A 23,580-nucleotide genomic window follows, 5' to 3' on the forward strand; every position below is an offset into this window, starting at 1 on the left:
GTGTGTCCAATATGCCTCATATTTTACGGTATATCCTTGTGAAAATGTGTAAGGACTCCCTCTATTGTTGACATAATCATGCATTAGTCGTCAAAGCACATGTCTGGATTCCTTGCATCAGTGTGCTCTTTCGAGTTCTTTAAACTCTTTAGGCTTATGTTCAAGGCTCTGAATGGTATGGCACCTCAGTATCTGGCTGGTGTCTCTACTCTGTGGGCACACTGTTTGTCTGTACTTTACGATCTGTACTCAGAGCTCTGGCACACAATCCCCAAAGAACTCTGTGAATCGGCCACATTGGGCATTTTTCAAATCTAACAATGAGATTTACTTTTTACAAATGCTTTTTGTTGTGATTGTTTTGTCCTTTGTGCTAGAGTTTTCTTATGTACCTTTGTAATTGTAATTTAATTTTTATTTATGTGCTTTTCATGTATTGTAAGCTTTGAAATGATTGCTTTCAAATATCCTACTTAAAATAAATCTTATTATTACAAAGATTGTTGTTTCTGTTCAGCATCCTATTGAGAATGCTTTGAGTTCTGGAATTTGCATGTGTGTGCTGAACTCATTTATTTTGAGGATGATTTATTATTCAAAGCATTTCCTGTATTATTTACTTTTTAGCATTATATTTAAAATGAAGTTCTTTATTCTTGCACTCCTAATCTCTTCATTTTTGTATTTTATCATTTTATGAGGTATGATCTGAGAAATGCTGTCAGGGCTCAAGAAAGTTATTTTCCTGGAAAGGGTTAAAAACTATTGACTATGAGTGTATACATCAGTTTGCTATTAGATATTGTCTTGAGACCACTTTGTAATAATGTCTCTATGACCTCTATGAACTATATCCTAATAAGCTGACAATATTACAGCATTTGGCAGCTATTTTGTTTGTTTTCCATTAGGTGCATATATTGAATACAGTTGAAATTATGTATACATTTCTTTTTATTTAAAGGAAATAACATTTTTGATTTTATATTGACCATGGGAAGAATGTGTACACCATTGTGGCTGTTTTTATTGAAAAAATAAAAAGCTTTTTAAATTTGCATTCTAACAGTGAAAAAGAACACAAATCTTTGTGATCTCTGCATTGCACATTAATCACGGCAGCCAGGGACCATTTTATGTGGCTTTTTTCTGTTTCAGTTTGATCCTGAAAAGATCTTAGTTACTGTATCTTGACATCTCACAATTGACCTGGACAGAGATTTGTCATTTCTGCTAGATATATGTATTTGCACTACTGTAAGTGTTTACTTTAATAAACATTAATGTGCATTCATAACCTTCTTTCTGACTAGAGCTAAAAAGGAAAAACACATGTTGAAGTTTGTACTGTGTAGGAAGAAAGAGACTCAACAGTGCTGCGGTAGCGATTACTTTCTCTAGGATGTACCCTGGAAGACACACAAATCCACGATCAGTGGTTACCTAGAATGCTTAAGACTGGAAGTATATTATGTTTCTTTGTTGATGGAGTCCATCTACCATCTGAAAATCCCTGCTGTGATCCTGAGACCGTGCACAGTGAATGTACAGTACCTGGGAGGAAAGCAGGTGTGATTCTACAAATGGGTCAAAGAGTGGCCTTCCACTGTGGCATTTTCTTTTTAAAAAATGCTGTTTTTCCATGTGAATGGAACCAAGCACTAGGGCCTGTTTGTGGATATGATGTACGAATTGGGATTTATACTTGTACAAACTCAAAATCAGATGAGACAGAAAAAGTGCTTAATGGCATTAAAAAGTGTAATGAAGTTCACTGGATCATAATATCAGGTGCTTTACAATGACATTCAGTTTTCCTCCAAAGGATGGGTTCTAGCTGGAATGGATGTTATTAAATTATTGTCAGTTATTGAGCTTTCCCTGTAGGCGCTATGGCTAGTTGAGGCCTCACTGCAAGGTTTATGACCATAAATATTAAATGTTTAAGGTATATTTACATTGTCGTAAAAGTGAACCAAAATTTTATACACGGTGGGAATTAAAATGAATGGGCAATAAATTAAAAATCTTGGAAAACCTTTTTGTTGAAGCCCTTTCTGCAACAATTAACAGAGAAAAGTCCTCAAAATGTTTTATTGTTTGTGGTCACAGGTTGATCAATAACTTCCCTGCAGGGAGGTATTTTCTAATGCACTTTATCAGCACACTTCCCTGTAGTGGCTGATTGAACAAGGAAGCAGTTACAGCATTGCAAGATGGCAGTTACTTTGAAACATTGGAGAGGTGTTCGGCTACAATTACACAACTACGCTGCGATTGAATCAACATAAAAGGTCTGCTAACAAGGAATATAATCTCATTTAATAATAATAAAAGTGCAGAGAAGGCAGAGCTAAACATGGAACAATGAAGCAAACAGACACCAGGGAGTTAGGCCAATATTTTATCTTGGAAATTAAACTTGACGGTGGGACACTGGAGCTTTAATTTAGCTGAAGCTATTTTATAATGAACCCGACTGGTTTCTTATGGTTAGCAATAGAACAAGGAACAACCATGCACAGGGTCAAGCAATGCAAATCTATAATAACATATTGAACTGTTGAAACATCCGTGCACATTGCAAACAAATGACAGCACTGTACTTTGTCTTATTAGGTTCACTGCTCAATTCATTCAATCACTGGCACTAAGAGGACTTTTTGATTGCTAGGCGGGTTGAATATTTTATTATGGATTATAATGGATATTGTAACAAAATAGCACTCCCAAGTATGGAAATACATTACTGGCTGTGATGTATGAGACTGAAGAGTAATGTAGACACAATATGTAGTCTATTAGAAAATGTTTGAATTTAAATGCCAAATTATTGATAAAAATAATAAGGTTGTGTTAATGAGAATAATCAAACTACTACAAACTTTAATGAAATACAGAAGTATAATGAAAATGGAGGGATGCATTAGAAGTGTTAAAATGAGAAAATAGTTAAACAGCTAAAGTAAAGCTCGTTTCTTAATTATTAGTGCAGGAACATGGGCGCATTGCATTATCATCATTATCCAGCGCCATTATTGGAAAAGCATTATCAGAGATCATTTTCACTTTCGCTGGCTTAAACATTTTCTCAGTATCTGTGAGGTATACTCTCTAAAAGATGAGTAAAGCACATCCAAGCCTGTTGAAGTCAGGAGTCAAGGCAGCTTCTGCATGTTAACCCCTGCATAGTTCTATTATGAGTTTAGGGAAGAATGAAAAATTGGCGCAAAAAGTGAAATGTCGATCATGTTGCTGAAGCCTTTTCAATGTTCTGTACAGTGTGATATCCATACAAACCTCATCTTTAGTCATGCAATGCAGCAAATACTGTAAATACTACTTAAGGCTTTCATACAAGGTGGCATGTTGTATGATCTGGAAGTACATCAATTGGATTGGGACAGAAGTGTAATATTACCCTGTACTTGGCGACTGTGATACTTCTGAAATTGTATCAGACTTCAGGAAGGTTTCCTGAGATTTTATTTTTTTGTTTGTTTTTCAACACTTGATCCAGTTTCATACGTATACAGTATATGTGGAAATTATATATGTTGTACAGTACAAATTGTTTAATTGGCCAGATTTACTCATCTGGAAGAGAATAGCCCTCTCCTTATCACAAACATACTGTAGACTATGATGGATTTTGAAGTAAAAAAAAAAATCTAGCGGTGTTTTACACTTTGAAAGGCGTGAATCAAGACTCCTCTTTAAATAACGCAGCATACTTTTTCTTTAGCCAAGGCTGGAATCCTGTGAATTGCGGAAAAGAAAAGGGAAGACTGCTTTACTCACCTTTGGCCGCGTTCTGTATGTTTAAGAAAGTGCTACTGTTTATGACCCTTTCCCTGTTTCCCTGTTTGGGGAGCTATTTGTGTTCCCTATTCTAATGGCCCAATGCAGTACAGCTGACCAGCAACGCCCCTGTTGTCAGCGGCTGCGATACTCAGCGGAGTGGACTGAAGCGCAGTGGAAGGCGGCTGCGTCTTTAAAAGGGAGACGGCAGCTTCTTTCTGCTGACGGCAGGAATTTGATTCGGAGCATGCCCATTAGAGGGAGCCATAAATCCTGAGCTCTTCGAGCTGGCTGTGTCAGCAGTCCATGGAATGAATTGATATTAAACGCGACAAAAAGCCTCTTTAATTCAGCCTCCACTAGGCCCCCTTTTTTCCCTCCTATTCCGGAGCTGTAATTGAAAAGGGGAGAAAGAGCCCTGCAACGCAGAAGCTGCCATCGTAAAACGCCTGCAATTACATATGGCCCATCTATTATTTAAAAATCTCATTAATTAAATATTATTTACAAATAACAGCTTACCCCCACCTCCCCCCCTTTTTAATTCTCTCTCTGCTGCTGTCCCTAATCCTGGCATGTATGAAATAAGCCTGGGAATTCTTTTTTTTTTTGGTTCCTTCTGTTAAATTAGTTAATTAATTTATGTATTTATTCATTTACCAGAAGCTGCAATAAAAAAAAAAAGCATTTCCACATTAAATGTTTTTGGTTGTTTTTTTTCATTTCAACCTCTGTTGCAGCAGCATTCTTGTGTTTAAACAGCGACATGATGGCAGAGCTGTGATATGGACACTTTGTGGCAGCGGTGTTGGGTCTTCCCCACTGATACTGGCAGGACCATCCAGATTTTACCAAGGCTAGAGGGCAGCCAGTTCTAAATCTTAGCTTTCTTCCATTATAAAATGAACGTGAGTGTTGTCCCAATTCACTGGAGTATTTAAAATTGATTACGAAACATTAAAACATGCACTCTATGAGTAGACAGTGTGTAAACTCTCTCTGATAATTATCTCTGATAATTAAATATTCCCCAAAACCTTTTATAAGGCTATTTTTATGAAAGTGTTTCTGTTCTTTTAGAGGATATTTTTAAGTGTTTGATTGTATTTTTAATTTCCATGGAAAGTCAAATTTGGAGTCCCTACTTGTTGTTAAAAAGTTTTTTAAAAAAATGATTCCTTTACCATACGAATTACCGTGGCTTGATCTACAGTATACTGTTTAGTACAGGTGAGCTCTGTTTGTTCTTTCTGTGATTGCAAAGAGTTTTCCCTCTGAGCTCAGGGGATTCCCCTCCGACCTCCAGCTCACAGGCTGATTTTCAGGGCTTTTGGTTCCAGGAAAAAAAGCAAAACCTTTTAAAAAAAGATTGAAAATGCTGAAGTCACAAGTTTATTTAGAAAAAAAATCTAACAGAAGATGTAAGAAGAAGGAAATCTACTAATATTCTGCATGGCGTAAACCTTAACAATGTATAATTGTTTTAATGTGACCCAAATACGTATTTGTTTATTGTTTTGCCATGTTTTTTTAATATTGAATTCATGATTAAAATTAAAATTATTTGAAATAAGATCAAATGCAAGCACATTTGATTTTAAATGGCATTGATCCATATTGAAATGCAATCAAAGGTTTACCTCCCCTCTTAGAATTTCATGACATTCATACTGTAACATTATGCAGATAACCCAACTGCAAGCAGTGTCTTAATTTATCACAATTTTACTGTAGCACATTTTGTTATTTAATTGTCTTTTATATCACAAATCTGATTTTGTAACCCAGTTTCCTTAGTGCCAGAGTAACCCAGGACTCTTGTCTATTGATTGCACTATGCAAGAAGTGCTTAATACTGTCAAACATCTGGCAGTGTTATATTTTAGAAACTTTTTGCTAATGTCAATCAGTGCACCCCCTCTTTAACCCTCTCCATTGCACACTGAATACTTTTTCAATCGACGTCCTTCATACCCATCTTTAGTTTCACCCCACACGGCAGGAAGAAGTGGGGGAGGGAAAGCAGGGGGCTGCAGGCATTTGATTTTCATTTTTATGATGCGGGAAACAGAATTAGCATCACAGCACAGAGCAATGTCGCTGGAGAGCAGGGGCTACAAGCCGAACGATTTCACTGCAATCAAAACAGTTATCTCACCAATTGTTTGGGGGCACCACAGCCTGTCATTACATTAACTGATGATCAGGGTGGCTGGAGAGATGGTTTTGGAAGCTAATGCAGAGTCTTTCTCTACATCTGCACCTTCTAAACATGACAGCACGGAGATTCACCCTAAACCCTTCCCTCCACACCCCTGTCACACCATAAGGTACTGTATATCAGGATACCCCCCAAAAAATTGTCCCTACACATACACTGACCACATGATACAACCTAGAATGATTTTCTTCATTTTAAGATTTTTGCCACTATCTTCCTTTACCTTGCTCCTGACAATGTGCCCCTCCATTAAATTTCACATCACTAGTGCAACCCTCATATGACTGAAGAGGACTGTCCTCTGCTCTCACCCTCTGCCGAGACCTTTGTTCCACCCGCTGAACCCAATCACTGGTTATTGCTGAGCTACTGAACCCAGCAAGATGGAGTTCAGCTCCAATTGCTCTGTCTGGTCTCAGCTAAGTGCTCACAGTGAGGATGTTCAATCCCAATGGATTTCCCCCTCCTTATCCCAGAACAGCATCAGGGTTAGGACTTCCCAGGACTTTCCAGTCAGCATTGTCAATTGGTGATTTTTTTGCTTTGCAGTTGTCAAACTTGATCACCTTACAGACTTCTAATGGATTGCATCCTTTGGAAGCAAGATGATCTGCAATGCAATGTAAATATCCCATAATCCCACCATTGATTGTTACCTACAGCTTTTTGTCTTCTATTCTTTTCCTTCTGTTTATGTGCATGATGTTGGACAGGGCTTTAAAGGAGATGGAATACTATTCAGTTTTGCTATACCTTTAATTCTCAATGTTTAACTTCAGAATTAGTTGTGTAAATACAAGAGCATGAGACTTTCTGAATTTGTAGATTCTTGACTCTTTTGGTGCAATTTGTTTAATGATCTAAGGATTTAATCAATTGCATCCCACCTGTTAAAAGGTTGCAGATTGACTAGGGCATCTATTTCAGAATACCAGTTTATTGTGTGAAGAAGTGTTTTATGTGTTCTGCTCTGCATGTTTCTAAATTCGGTTTTGTCTAATGATTCTGTTTTCTTGGTAGTCTATAATTTCTCCATTTAAATGACTCCTTGAGTTCTGAATTCAGATTTCTGAATATTTGAATACTTGGCTTCAAGTATTCTTCTTTATAAAAATGCAGCCTATGAATTCTGGAAACCCCATGCACCAATGCTTAACACTTCCTTTTTGCTCCACTAATTGTGATGAGTTAGACATTGTTGACTTTATTGAAAGAATAACTTATCCGAATGAGAATGGGAGTTCGAAAGACAGAGAGAGGTACAGGCTCTATTGATGTAGTGCAATACACAGCAAGTTTTTAATATTGATGTATTTTTTTTTAATATAAAAGCTTTGCATATGTATTATAACTCCATATTTAATTCAGCTGAAACTTGATTTTTTTTCTCTTCCATGTTTTGTAGTGTGTCAGTATAATGCTGCCCCCTTCTTTCCTCAATTTTCTGATGAATTTGGGATTAGTTGTGGCATTTGACAGCTGAAGTCCTTGATTATCCAACCAGCTATCTATTGTATATCACTCAGTGTGCAGTAAGTATCTCCTAAAGAGATTTTGCTGGGAGTGCAATAATAAGACCAGGAATAAGTTGTAAAAAATTAATTGCTTCAGTTGCGGTGATAAATTGGCATCAACAGGTATGCCTTGTTCCAGCTGTAACCCTGTTCAGGATTTTTTTATGTAAATTTGATTTTTTTAAATGTTACTCTTTTTTGGCTTTCTAGCAAAGCTAGAAATTTGTATCAGTGTCATCCTTTCAGAGGTCAGAAGATGCAACATTAAGCAACTGATTTATTCCACCTCCTATTTCAGAAATTGCTGTAGAACTTTGCAGTGTCAAATGGACCCCAAAGGCACTGCTGTTCATCAGTTCAGTATTTATGATTCAAGAACATACTATTGTATTTAACTTAAGTAGGAAAGACTCAGTACCTTTTCTATTTATAGTGTTAGCTGCTATAACCTTGAAGAATTTGTAGCTGAAAGGTAGCTGTCTGTACTTACTTTAACTGTTTCATCGATCTATATAAGATGTCAATATTTCCAATGAATAAAAATGAAACTTGAGACGTGGATGTAATTTATTAAATAAAAAAGTTCAAAGATTCTGCAGCATAACCTCTTAAGTACTGTGCACATTTCATGAAAGGCGCCATGTGTTCTACATTAAAATACACTTTTCAAAAAAATTGTATATAATCACATCAGAGTTCCAGTCGAGTTCCAGCCGTCAAAACCCTATCCAGGAAAGCACTGGGAGTAAGGCAGGATACACGCTAGTCCATTGCACCCTTGCACACACATACTGTACACCAGTGAGAATTTTACAGAAGCCAATTATCATACCAGCATGTCTTTGGACTGTGGAAGGAAACAGGGCACTCCCAGGCAAACACTGAGAAAACATACAAATCCCAGGAATTGGTTCCTGGACCTCAACACTCAGAACTCAGGCACAAATGCTAACCACTGCACTGCCATGCCTCTGACACTGTTATGTCATTTAGAACATTAATGTGGACATACTGTATCAATGCAATTTGCAATATTTATACATTGTAAAGTGCATCTCATACAGTAAGTCCATTAATATAAGATTTGGAATAAAAAAATCATGATGTTTCGCCAATTTTGTACGGTATGCCTTCTGTCTCTGTGGTACATTAATTTTGTTTTACACGTGCTTTTCACCAGACACTGTTACTTTTTCAGTGAAGGGTGTTGTTTCTCAGACACTAGCTCCCTTCTTGTATTGCTTTTATGGAAGGGTATTTTCTTTCAGAGATCTAAAGTTGTCTTTCATGATGTACCGGAAACAAACTCTTTGCTTAATATCTGAACCTTTGAGTGTACTTTGTTTACAGCCATATTTGATGGATTGAGTTGAAAGAAACAATCATCAGGTTTCAAGTATGCATACTCAGCAATGTGTTTTTTTGTTGATTTAATGGTATTTGCCTCAAGTCATTGAAAGCTACAGTAGATTTAAGTACTTTTGATTAAAAATAACATTCTTCACATTTGTTCAAACTGGAAAAAAGTATTAGTCATGCCCTAAAATGTGATTAATGTGTACAGTATTTCAGTTTTAGAAATGTTATAAAAAATGTTTCAACTGTGTCAAGTAGTTGTTTTTGTTATTTCTTCTTGTTATTATTTTCTTTATCCATTCCCTAGTATTTTCTTATGACTGTCTTGAGAGTGTGTGCTGAGTTTTAAAGTAAAGAAGATTTAACAGTTGCTAAACTTAAATTGGAATTCATAGGAAGTTCCTATTGCTCTTGAGAGCTCTGTAAAGATGTGTTTGGAATGCATTCCAAGATGATAAATGACCGTGGACATTTGAATAAAAATATCAAAGTTGTTGTGAGAATACCTTCAGCCAAAGAGACAGCAGTGGAAAGCAATGAGTTTGTTAAGCGCTACATGGTGTTGAGTATCGCTTTAATCTGCTCTGACACTGCCATTACTGAACAAGGTCAAAGCCATTGAGGCCTCTTTGTAGACTAATGGTTGCAAGTCCTGGCTAATGTCCAGAGCAGTGCTGGTCATTGCATTGTAGTGGCTCAGATATCATTACCTCTGATACCTTACATCAAACTCACTTGGTCAAGCTTCAAAACAGTCAATAATATACAATTTGAAAATCTGGCCACTTTGCAGAAATAGAAAAGAGATATTGGAAATAAAAATGGATGTAAGATCTGACACTAAGGATTCTTCATCTTTGACGATTTATTACATGGATAAGAGGAGGGTAAGGGTGTGTGTATGAAGTGGTGTGTGGGGTGGGGGAGCCAAATTACGTTGAGTTGAATAAATGTGCAAATCATTGCACCCAGTTACTGACCCTCTCCATTTCACGCAAGCAGCTTTTACTTTTCCGTCAATGGAAATCTCATTGCCAGGAAAACGATCAATCTTAACCCAATTACTCCTGTGGAAGTGCACACACAATATTCCACTTTCACTGTTTTGGTGTGTTTGTTTTGCATTTAAATCGCCGCTGTTAGACACTCGACCATATGCATTTCAGAAAGAACCCCGGTGTGCCCCAGGCAGGTGAAGGGGAACTCTCAATTTGGACGGGGTCATGATGGAGACCTGGAGTTAGATTGCTTTGCAGACTCATAAACCCCATATCAAAGTGTATTCATCTGTACAATCTTCTCAAGCTCTCTGAATTTTTTTTAAATAACCATAACCTTTGGTAACCCCTGGGGACCTCATATAAATAATCCAGTTTTAATCTAGTACTCTGTTTAATGCCCCCATTGCTGACAGCATATTTGCAGCTATTGGCTTGCACTTGTATTCTGTGAATCTGTCAGTTTACTTGCGTTTCTCTTTTACTCTGTTCCTGTCTATCACTTCTTGCCATTTAATTGCTGTATCTGTCAAGAAGTTAATTTTCTATGCAGTTTATTTAGAGCCATCTCTCTATTACTCTGTATTACCTGTACACTTCTCTTCAGAACACACTGATATTTCAGTTTGTTATGTACTGGATTGCACACTGCACATGTGAATGGTCAGAAAATTGCTCTTTTGTGGACTGCACAGTGTCCTTATGTCGTTTCTGACTTGTACAGAACCCTGTGCTAAAAATGGATAAGTACGACCAGTTAGCTATGTAGCTGGATTGCCTACAATTATTTTTTTTTTACTCATGACAAGTGGGTTTACTAACTATCAAAGATCTGCATCTGCTTAAAATTCCTCCCGCTTAATAAGGGCACAGGCAAACTGAACAGACACAGCCTGGTATTCCTATATCAGCATTTGTTAAGACCCCCTTGGGGCGTTTATCGGATTTAACTCAAAATTGGTATGACAAGACTTTAATTAGAAAGTTGGATGATTTCACAGGATTGCTGGAAAGAGTTGGAGTGAAGAGCCGCACAGATGCTTGCCATTGAGTATCCTGCCCTGTCTGTAGCCTGCTAATGAAATGCACACTTTTCTGTAAATAACTGGTTAAGCCTGAGTTGCAGAAGGGCCACTAAAAGGAGCACACCCCTTGCCTGCTTGTTCTGTTTATATGGAAACGGAAAGTAACACAGAGCCCCCATCATATAAAATAAGTTACCCCTTTCCACCAAAGTAGTGGTGTAATCTTCTGGATTTCAGACTTGTTTGATAAATAATGTGCTAGTGTCTGCTTCATAGGTGCTATGCTGCCTATTTTATATCACAGGGCTGCGCAATAATCAAAACTGACCAGCTGATCTCTAGCTAAATGTGTTGTGCTTAGCTCTGTATGTGCCAGTTCACAGGGAGAGTGTATGATCATGCAGTGTCCAGCTCTCCTCTTCACTGCAATTCCTAAGCAGATTGCCAGCTCATGAATAGCCAATGCTGCCCTCCTGCCCTGCTGTCCGGCTGGAAATGAGATGTGGCATCTCAGCCGGGCTTCTCTGGACACGTCTATTTATTTGAAAGATGGGATGAAAACCGTTCTTTGGCAGACACAGCAAAACTCGGAAATGAAGCAAGAGGCATCGCATGTAACGATATGGATTCTGAGCTACAGCTGTAAATGAACAGGTTCAAACGTGACTGTCATTTTGGTGATAAAATAATATTAATTTTAAAAAGTATAATTGTCTTGATTTGTTCACTTGAAAACAGATTCTGGAATTCACTGATCATACTGAACTAAAGCTAATCATTTTCATCTTTTTAATGAGATTTCTTTTTTAAATTTGGAAAACCAGAATATCTTCCAGCATGCCTTAAGCTATTCACCAGCAGTTCCACAAATGTACTGAAAAAAAGTAAAAAAAAAAGTTCAGTTTACAAAATCTTCTGATATCATGTCTGTTTTCTCTCTAGAATCCTGAATATAAAAATGTTTTCTTAAAAGGTAATGAGTCTTGAAATCCCCAATTACAATTAAAACAACAATAATACAGCATACAAAATCTACTAAAATAAAAAAGCTCAAAATCGGTCTTCCAAAGGTTTTATTTTCCATGGAAGAAGAATTGTGTTCAATTAAAAACAAAACTCAAAACAATTAATCTCTGGGTCTGCAGCACAGAAACGCGTTGTGCCAGGAGGCCTGATCTGAGAACTTGGAGGCAACAACCGAGTGCTGTTACTAATGGGTTTTGAAATTCAGAGTAAAGCAGCAACTGAAGGACAGGGAGGTATTTGATTAGCACCAGAAAGGACCCAGTACTGAAAGGCTCCTGTCGACACATGGGTCTCCAACAAGACCTGTGGGGCTGTCAGGGAGGGGAGGGGGCCAGCGAGTGTGAAGTGTGCCAGAACTGCTGTTCACATGGAGAGGAATGGATGGGAAGGCTGGGTGATTTCCAGAGAATTTTTCTTTCTTTTTTTTTTTACTCCAGTGCCTTATTCACTCCACAATTTCTTAGAGAATGGCAACTGTGCCATTTGTAACCTTCAAAAAAGAAAAAAGAAGTGAAATTTCAAAACTTGGCTTTAGTAAGACAGCCTAGCACACATTAAAAGGTGGACAAAATGAAGACCTAACATTGAGTTTATATTTGTAAACCATCTTTTATGAATAGCTGGAGCAAACAGCTCTGTTGTCAAAGCCAATAATGCAACTTCTTTCCAGAACTGGCTGGATGAGGTCCGTGAATCAATTAGCTACTATGACACAAATGAGCTAGAAAGGCTGAATGGCTTCTTTATTCTCTCGTGAGAATGGCAATGATGAAAAGGAAGTCATGTGCTGCTTCATCTTATTCTTAAGACCCTGTTGATCCAAATGCCTTCTAATGGTCCAGTGAAGTACCATATCTACCTTTCATCTTTTAAGATTCTGTCATACATTCACCACTCTTTGTGTAAGAGGTCCCTGACCTTGCTTCGTCTACGGAGGTATCTGGAGAGGTCAGTGGTCTCTGGCCTCTGTATGAGCGCTATAATAGTTTTTTATTGCAATGAATATGAACCAAATATTAATTATGAACTAAATATTAATATTAATATTAACAATTAATATTAACTAAACCCTGTCGACTTAATAAGACACTTATTGACAGCTAATCATTCATTCTATAAGCGCTAAAAATTAGGTTCATTTCAATCCATTAGAGACATTTCAGTAGAATATGATTAACTTTCTGATTTAATTTATTACATTGTGTTGTACTCTTCATGTTCTTTTCTTTATGCTTGAACAGAAATGAGTCAGGATTTCTGCTTCCTTTTTTTCCCCCTTGACTATCAGAGTCTGTGATGCTCAGCCAGGTGTTGAGCACGGAATGATTTTTGAGGTAGCCCTTCCTTATTCCACCGTAACTAAGCTGCTTTTAAATGACCTGTAAACATGCTTCATATGCTGTTTGTACGTATAGAAAAAGTTTTGTCCAACAGCTATTGCATTAGAGTTTTTCAGTCATATGATCTTGTGCAGTAGCTACTATTAACAGTCCCTGGGAAAAAAATGTGAAAATAAAAAAAAATGTTGGTCTTGATAAAATGATAAATTCACCTTAAAATACGACAGCCGCTGTCCACCAGGTGGTACCAAACATTTATCTTTAACTCTGACATAAAATACAGGAAACATTACTTTTTGGATCAAAAACTTTTAAAGTAGAGGAGATGTTGCACGTCTTGAGTCATGCCACTGCTGCTAATATGATATCTTAATATGAAATGGGAACTAAAAGTTTTGAATCCTAAATCACACCACTGAAACCAAGCCTACTGTACTTCCTTGACTGAAGTCAGCTGGGTGTGTCAATACGCAGGGTTGCACTGATTAGATACATTTAATCTTGTGTGTTCATGTTTTAGAATTCTGTAATCTATTGCAGGGTCTGGTCTATTATGCTAATAGGTGCTGAGTGTTGTGTGCATGTGGTGGACATTCTAATCATGGTGTAGATTTTATTGATTTTCTTGGCAGAAATCCACAGCAATTTTGTTTCTTTTCAATCAAATGTAATAAAAAGATCCCACTGCCCATTAATCTTTCTTTCCCATTTTAATGAGCAATGTAGATATTATAAATACATGATGAGTTTTTTGGCTCTCCTAACGACTTACAAGAACATAACCTAGTGATACTGTATTTAGTTGATTCTGTTGCTAATTGAGTTATTTTCTGTTCCTTCTCTAGAGGAGTACTGAGTGTACTGTGGTTGAGGCCTTCTTTTTAGGTAATGTATAACATCATGCTCTCACTCATAGAGGACAGCTATCTCCATATCAGGGAGAATAAGATAGGCTGTTGTGACATCAAGGGAGAGGTGATAAAGATAATACTTTTCCCCTTTCACTACTGTACTGTTGTTTCTGAATAATCCCCTATTCACAAATCTTAAACTGACACATGTCCCATAAACCAGAAAAGAATACTATTCAGCACATGTGCAGTTTAAGACAGGATTCCTTCCTTGTTCATTTTCTATATATTGTACCAAACAATGATAATACCACAGCATATGATGAAAGCAAATCACTAGAAATCCTTTCTAAGCAATTCTCAGGACCTTTTCCTTTGTACTTGTGGCTTCATCTTTTTATCCTGAGATCAAATAGATCTTGCCTATAAATATCCAGATCTATTCCTCTGCTGATCTATACCTCCAAAGGTGCCCATACAATTTGTTGAACTAATACGTCCTCTGGGTTCTCCGGTTTTCCTCCTTCAATTCAAAAATGTACTGGTAGGTTAATTGGCTTTTGGGAAAAAGTGGCCTTAAGCGTGAGTGTCTGTGTATCCGCCCTGTGATGGACTGGTGTCCTATCTAGGGTTTATCCTGTCTTGCGCCCATTGCCCGTCAGGAAAGGCTGACAACCCTTAATAGGAAGAAGCAATAAAAAATGGATGGATAATACTTCATAGCTTTGATGATCAAATAAACATTGGTATTGCTTTAGTTTGTACAGTATATTGGGAATGAGTTATTTATAACCTATTCATAACCTGTAATGTATTAATGGAGCCTAAATCCATTGCCAGTAACCTGGTGATGCATGTTTTGAACAAAGGTCCAATTGTTCTCATATATTCTCAATTACTAAAGTGTTACAAAAATATTTTGTGTAGAAAGTGAAAAGGACAGGCAGTTGATTTTTTCAAATTTCTATTATAAACAGTATAAGTCAGATAGATGTCTTTATTCACACTGGACCAGCCCAGTCATTCATTTCTATAAATATTTTTCCATATATCCACAAACCCTGGTTTGTGAAGAATTTAATCACTTCCCTTTGCCGGAACAAAATTCATGCACAATGCAATTCTGACTGAAATACCAATGACCTCTAATGAGTGAGATGGCCGATACACCTATATGTCTTGTCTGCTGAATATAGCCAAACTGCCAGGCAGTGTCTGACAAGCACCGACTATATATTTTCCTTTAAATAATAAAATCTGGATATTTTCCAAATAGCCATTACCATTCTGATTGCCAGAACATTATGTCATTATCAGGGAATGAGTAAAAAAGGCACAGATTAAATTTTAAGGAAAAGACAGAAACTCTTATAATAAACTCTTATAATAAAAGTTATTAATAGATTCCTGCCCAGTTTGGGTGATACCAATCAGAACACAGACATACAACTATCACACATCATATAGCTTTGATTAACATAAAATAAATGAAGCCTGAAATAAAAACGTTGATGTGTGTGGTAACATGTTGGTGATTCTTTAAAACATCAGCTTTGCAGGAAGACAGTCACAAACAATTTAACAATACCCTGCTCTAGCTTACTTTAATGCTACACTCATCATAATGTAAATAATTCAATAGTTATTTGAGTGACTATTTTTTCATCTCTCTGAAGTAAGAAGCATAAGTGATGCTTATTATTTCATTTTTGTTATTTACACAATGCATAAAATAAAGCCATGCTGGATCTGTTTCTCTAGCACTCTGCTATAAGTGTGCACAGTTCTCCATTCTCATTCATTTATCATGTTGACATGAGCAGCTACTTTTGTGAAGTGGAGAAAAATGTTGAAGTCAGCTCTTCTTCGTGCCATGCTGATGTGTGTGTATATGGGAGTGTGTGTGTTGCATGGGCTGAAGGGACAGTGAAGGTGCTGTTTGCAAATTGCATTGATGTAGTCTTACTGCTGTCTCTGTCACAGTACATGAAGGTCTCGTTTCCAGTGGTTTTGCAAACTGCATAGAGTTGGTATCATGTTCAGTACTGAAGTCTTACATTATTTTTTACAGCAGTAGAAACAGGATACAAATGTCTTCTCTTGGCCCTGTTTCAAATATAGGCTAGTTGTTTTAATGCAATTTAATCAAGAATCACCATTACACAAGGTGGGACACCTACACAGTTGTATATTACTTAGCTTTGATGGTGAAGCCTTGATCTTTTCTGGATTGCCATTTCTGAGCCAGGCCTTAAAGGGTCCATTGGATCATAACAAATATCTGGATCTGTGAGGAGCACAATATTCATTAAGTGTGTCTGTTTGACAGAAGTTTGTCTCTTAGAATAAAAGAACATATTTAAAATTAAGTGAAACAAATCACATAGTAAACTTAACTCCGTTGATGTCTTGTCAACATTTTTGAGGCTGATATACCAAAGACTGCACAAGTTTTCAGAACCCACTGTACTTTGAAATAATAATGTGCAAACAAACCAAACTTGAGCATCAAAATTCCTTCAAGTAATTTATTGTTTTTGTAGTCAACAAGAGGGAAATGCAGTACATCTTTTGGTTTTTCTCTGTAAATTAGGCCTACGGACTTTAGCAAGAACAAGTAAAAAAATATGTCTAACCAGCATATTACATCCATTTTCCCACTGTCCTACCAGGCCATGTTTTCTGTTTATCTTTCTTCTTTTATAAAACTTTATAAAAAGAGGGAAAAAAATTGTTCCTAACTCCCGATGGATTTGTTACCATTTTTTTTGCTGATCGGTTTTGCTGTTAGATTTGTATTTATGATAAAAGCCGCTTGTGGCTGCCTGCTTCATTCCTCTCCCTGCCAGGAGGGGGGTTTGACTGGTCTTGTCAGATGGTTCTCTCACTCGCTCACAAAGGAAAGCTTTCTGAAGTCTCTTAGGGGGACGGATAACATTCTTATTTATCTGAAGTGCTTCTCTGACAGTCCAGGAGGGTCAGCTGAAAGGAATATGACATGATATCGATGAGTTTCCAATCTCTGTGGCAGTGTCAGCTGTTTCTGCTTCAGTCGGAGTTCACATTCCTGTTGTTGTTTACGTTTGCAATGCATCGATTTTCTGAATTCAAGAGTCAAGGAGGGCTTTTTTATGCTATGACGAGAATCAATTTATATATTTCTGCTTGTGTGCACCATTCTATATTTATTTTGTGTGTATGTGGGTTTTATTCCTCTGAATGTCATGAACAAATTATGTGGAGGAGATTAACAGATGAAGGCACTTTATTAATACAGCTGCCTCATGTTACATGGAAGTGTGGAATGAAAAATCTTCGAGTAGACTCATAGTCGTTGCACATGTTTGATTTGTGTTCCTTCCCTGATTGATTGGGGGCACACATTCTGTACTGCTGAAAGTTGGAGCCCAATGTTCTGAACTGTATAATTTCAGCCTAGGGTTTCTAATATAATGTGCATGATAGGTTCCAACAATGATGATGATTAATCAGTTGAGAACATCTACTGTACATGCATGTGTGTAGTATCTCATAATGAATTATGCCAGTACAACTGCCCTTGAAGTTAACCTTTCCTTGAATTTTTAGGTTTGTATAATCTAAAAGGCTTCACATGGGCTAATCTGCCTCACAGCAATTATTTGTGCTTGGCAGAGTTATAGACCTAGGTGTACAGTATGAGTTTTAAGAATATAGGTTTTGGAAAGAAAACGTATCCTTACTGTAACAGACCAATAGACATGTTTTGTTTTGTGTCCATTTGGTTTCTCAACAGACCTGCTCTAAAATCGAACAGGTGACCTATTGGTAAAGCACTTCATATGTCAATAAACAGCGTGCCCTATAAATCACACATGAGCCTGGGCTCCCTATAGAGTTTACCATGTTAACCCCAACCACAACCTTCGCCAGTCCCCTTTACTCAAGTCAAACCAATTACAATGAAAGAAACAGATATTTGACTTAAATGATTAGAATTGGAATTACTGTGTTGTACCACTCCACTGAAAAAAAAGAAAGGATTTGTCAACATTTTGTATACCTGTACAGTTTAGAATTGCTAGATAGTTTATGGCCAGAATGAGAATGTTCAAATATGCTTCACTGACACATCTCTATCTTTGGGAGCTATTCACCTTTTGACACACCTGAAGTTTTCCATTTCCATTTGGAAGGTGAGAGAATGTCCCAGTCATTGCACTCCATTTCAGCGAGTATGAACTACCAGCGTCTTCACCAACCTTTGTAATAGCTACAGTAAGTTACAAAATTATTCATAATTAACCAGTATAACTGAGTAGGGTTTGATGAAAACATTCAAATATTTATTCCGTTTTTTTTATTAATTAGCTTGTAATTAATTTATTAAATCAAGGGATGGGCACACTCCTTGTTAAGATTTGCTCAAAAATAAATATAATTTATGCACTTATTTATTGTGTCTTTTAGTCATCTGGTAATTTCACAAATCCTCAGACAGCATATCTAAGATTTTAAAAGTCATCTTGATTGTTACAGTGGCAAAATATTCTGAACATAGAAGAAAAACAATAAGAATATTACCTTGTATTTAGAAAGGGGCAGTGAAACAACATGTGTGATACTGTATGAGCTGTAGGTCACTGGCTAATTTTGGTTAGTTTGGTTAACCAAGTTTTTATTCTTAATAATAGGTGGACACATGATTTAGGTTTTATTCTTGTAGCATTCAGAAGTCCTTTTGCTTACAATGAACCCAGAAGACTAGACTTCAGGAAGAAATTACTGTACTGTATGTTGGCATACAGAAATATTCAGCATTGTTTATTTTTCTTAATATATATTGTACGTATGACAATTCCTTGATACACAGTGTTATCAATCATACTGTAAATATTAATCAATTGTGTATATTTACACATAAGAAAATGTGTATATTTATAAGTGAATGAGCTTTGAAATTTTACCACCATAACAACATGCCCAATGACTGGCCTAGCTCTACCTACATGGGTTGTGTAAATTAACCTGTTTTTTAGACATTCAGTATCATCCATTATATTTTATGATATACTCATCCAATTTAAAATCACCAGTTGTTTTTGAATCAGCAGCAACTCCTGTACTATGCAGGAGACAATGAGACATATGGACACGCTCCTGTGACACACTCACCCACAGATCCATTCATTGACACATTGCAGGCTTGTTAACAGTTATTTTTGAGATGTGAAATGCAGCCTAGTCACTCCTTTCACAGAATCAGGTTGTATGCAAGAGTAATCTGTGTGCGAGAAGTCTGTTTGTTAGTGAAGCATCTGTATGTGTCAAAGGTGGGAGCTGTGGACTCCATTACACATCTCTTACACTCAGATTCTTATCTTTAAGGATGTTGATTAGTCTTTGTGAGAACAGTTTAATCTTCATTAAAGATTTAGGGTGGGAAACACTTGAGAAATTCAAAAATTAAATATTTAATGATGCAGTTCCTATCTGCCATTTGCACCTTTTCCAAGGGCTAAGATTTGTAAAACATCTTTTGTGATCTAAGGTCATTTCAGAAACCTTACAGGAAGATATAGTAAAATGCATTTGGCAATCATGTCGTGGCACATTGGAAACACCGAAGAAAGATTACAGCAGTTTTTGAAGAAAGATTATAGTCATTTTTGAAGAAAGATTACTGTAGTTTTTATGGAATAAATTATTTTTCTTGCTCCAGTGCCAAGCTTTCATCAATTCCTTTTTTTATTCGATTGGGCAATGCTGCAATCCTGCTTGCATAAGAACCAGTGAATGAGAACATACTTATCAGCTCGTCAAGGTAGATACCTTCCGTTTGTCTGGATTGATAAACCTCATTAAGCTAGTTTTCCTGACAGCCTAAAATATGTAATCCATAATACAGAACTCATTTTTTACCAGAACAAATATAGATGGATGGATAGATGGAGAAATAGTTGTGTGAATGATCTTCTTTAATAGAGGAATTGACTCCAAAATATAGAGGGGACTGTCTGTTCATTTTCTGTAAACTCAACATACTGTATGAGTGGTGCTCAATGAAAAAAAGCTCTGAGTTCTAAAGAATAATACATGGTCTAAAAGCATTGATTATAGATTCTCACCAAATACATGTGGAATTGAACCAGGAAACTTGCTGAGGAGAAGAAGGTGCAACGAAACAGATTTGAACAGAAGGAATCAGGACACTGGGTGGACTCTCCGTACTCTCAGAAGTGGGAAGGTCTGAGCAACTGCCAGAAGATTTTACCACACCTGCGCTCATCTCAAGTATGCACAGATAGGGACCGACTTAGTTACACTTTAATTTAATTGTGAATTACTATTTTTCAATTTAATGTTTCTTATTTACACAAAGTTGTTTGTTTGATCTCTTTGTTGAGAGAAACATTGCAAAATTGTAACATTTTGTAACATTAGATGCAACCTTCTCAAGAATACCCAAATATTCTGTTACAGAAAAATTCCCTCTTCTAAAAATAATGATAATCAACTTGTGATGTTGCTTAGATGTATAGATACACTATTTCTATAGACTACAGATAATTTTGCAATTTTTCTGAATACAATTTACGTATGTACTGTACTAAGCCCACAAAGTACAGTTCTGTGATCGATGACTCATGTCAATAAAGGCTCTAAGACCCTGAGATTGTAGAGTGACCACTTCTCATCAAAGTAAAACCGTAGTTCGAACTGTCATTGTAGGCCACTGTACGTAGGCAATGACCATTATGAAAGCTATAATATTTTTCATTTCTCGCTTCTGGTTGCACAAATCAGGCATTAATTACTGTAACAAAAGGTAGTAAGAACACTGACATGTACTGTGTGACCGTATAGTTATTGACTGACACAGAGTGGAGCTGTAAATGATAATTTACCATTGCAGAGTGAGTTTGTAAGGTGATTGACAATTGCATAGTTAAGTTGTGAGGTCATCGATTGTTGCAGAGTGAGACTGTAAATGTGTTGACCAGTCCCGTTGGACGGTGATATTATTGACCCCTTGCAAAAACAAGGCTGTAGGTGCCGAGAGCCTTTGCTGCAGGATGTACAGTACTTGCTCCTCTCTGCTACAGATTATCATCAAAGACACAGAGGTCACCCTGCATTTTTCATAGGCTGTTGTGACTGACGCCCCAAACCCAAGCCCCTCCAAGATGAGCTGTATGAAGACTTATTTTGAAAAAAAAGTGACAAGATGATTTGCAATGATTTGTATTTACATGTTATACAAATATACATCCTCACCTTAAATCCATAAAAGTTTTGTTTTGCATGCAAAACCCAATAAAAAAGGTGAAATACTTAAGGCTTCAAAGCAATTATTCTACCCTTTACACTTTATAGCACTTTGTATATAATGAACAAATGGGTTCAGATTAAGTCTAAAACAGGGGTACTGTAATTTTTATTTTAACAAAACAAATTGCATTAGTGCAGGTTACTTGCCCTAATGATATAAATTGTTAAACAGGCTGGTATTTTAACAGTAAATTGCATTCTGTGGGAGCCCCTGGAGCTACTGCCCATTTGCAGTCCTAATGAGTTATTGGGTACAAAAGAGCAATGGCTTTAATTACTTTGGCTTTTTCACTTTGGTCACCCAAACCAAGAACACAGGAAAGAAATAAAGCAGAAATGGAGGATGGGGGAGAAATGTACAGTACAGCTACCTCTGACTGTCAGTTCAGGATTTCAGTACATCCTCATACAGGTACACTTATAATAGGTGTTGATCTTATATATACAAGCTCTGTGTAGTTTCAACTCAGTATGTACTCGTTCTCTGTTGATAAAACCTTGCATATTCAGTGTTTGTAATAAGGTTCATCTCTCCATAATTGATCTATGGCAGGAATAGACAACTCTACTCCCTGAGGTGTAAAGGGCTTTAATTCCTTTTCTGATTTTAATTACTTAATTGAACTAATTGTTTGGATAAGACATCCCATCACCTGTTGTTCTGGATCTTAATCAGTTACTAATTGAAAAGCACCTCTCGAGACCCAGACCTGCCCATCTCCGATCTGTGGGATAGTTTGTCACTGTCACAGAATTCCTGAGTTTCAGTTTCCCTTTGACTTCATATGAAATGTCTTTATAACTTCTCCCCAATAATTCATCTTCTCAGTCAAATTGCAATTCTTTCAATTTCTGGGATCATTTACCATAAATGAAAAAAGGTGTTTTTTACGTGATTGTTCATTACACAACGCCATCATGAACATTTCACACACAATCAACACATTTGGTCAGTTCACTGTGCTGCAGACAGGCACTTTAACATTCTTAAATTTCCTCCTTCTTGTCTCTATTTCTACAACAGATCAATATAAGTGAATAAGACATAACAGTACAAGATTAATGTTGTAAATATGTTGTATTTGTAGTAATTTTAAGATTAATTTGAAATATATATCACCATGATGTTTTTAAGGCTCCATAAGAAATCAATATAAAGCTGTTTTTTTTTAAATGGGGCTACTATTTTAATGTTCTGTGACTTCTGTTTTGTAGTCTACTGACTTTATAATTGGAATTATTGTTAAGAACAGTCTAAATTTTAAAGCCCCTGACAAAGGAATTAATTTATTCACTTTTCTTTTTTACACTATAAATATAAATCAGTGTAGCTCTCTGGAGCTGTGTCCCATATGTAACTTAAGATCTATATTAAATTTTGAGTTAAAAACGCAGTTTTTTTAAAGAAAAGAGCTCAGTTCCAAATTGTTTGTGTCCCCATGACTAGGATTGGAAACCACTGTAAGAATGCACTATGAAAACAAAAAGATTTATCTAGTGGCTGTATAACAGCTATGGACTGAAGTTTGGTCTTCTTATATTTACAGTACCTGCAATTAGCGTACTGTTTTGTTTTGCAGAATAAATAACTGAAATGCTGTGTCCTGCATATTTAAATGAAAGATTGTGCTTATTGATAATTGCCATTGCCCAAACATAAATGGTAATTGAGGGTAATAAAAATATACAACAGGAGAAACAAACATTTAAAAAGGAACAGAATGTGTGTTCCATAAATTAATTGCAAATTAATTAAAAATAGGCTTTGAAAGAGATAAATGTTACCTCTGACAATTGTTCACCTGTGGACTTTCTCTTTGAGAAATGTGCTGAGATGCTACGGTGGGTGTATGAATTAACAAACTACTGTACAGTATGTGTTTTGTGCTCTGCTTTGTGCACTCTCTTAGTGAGGGTGAACTGCAATGAAAGAATAGGTAAACACAATTAATACACTACGTTATGTGGAATGCTGCTACTGCTGTTGACATGCGTTGTAGGAATGAGGGTTTAAGATTGTTACATGACATAGAGGCCTTGAATCTCAGGGCTTAGTCTTACATAGAGAATTTTAATGCCTAAGTAATGTTAGCACCTCACCCTTTGTACAAGATGAATGAAGAAAAAAGTAAAATTA

The 23,580-nt window shown here is 36.6% G+C and overlaps 1 protein-coding gene across 13 annotated transcripts in view; it reads left to right on the forward strand.

Moving 5' to 3' along the window:
- rbfox3a (RNA binding fox-1 homolog 3a) overlaps window positions 1-23,580 on the forward strand; it is a 513,805-nt gene that overhangs the window by 251,609 nt on the left and 238,616 nt on the right. For 2 of the 13 annotated variants that reach the window (XM_015356549.2, XM_015356551.2), the window contains exon 5: window positions 14,127-14,166. The exons of the other annotated variants lie outside the window; for them this stretch is intronic. The gene's annotated coding sequence lies outside the window, so the exon portion shown is untranslated. The remainder of the gene's footprint in view (window positions 1-14,126; window positions 14,167-23,580) is intronic. 13 annotated transcript variants of the gene reach the window in all.

Source organism: Lepisosteus oculatus, chromosome 9, assembly GCF_040954835.1.
Source record: "Lepisosteus oculatus isolate fLepOcu1 chromosome 9, fLepOcu1.hap2, whole genome shotgun sequence".
NCBI classification, from domain to species: Eukaryota; Metazoa; Chordata; class Actinopteri; order Semionotiformes; family Lepisosteidae; genus Lepisosteus; species Lepisosteus oculatus.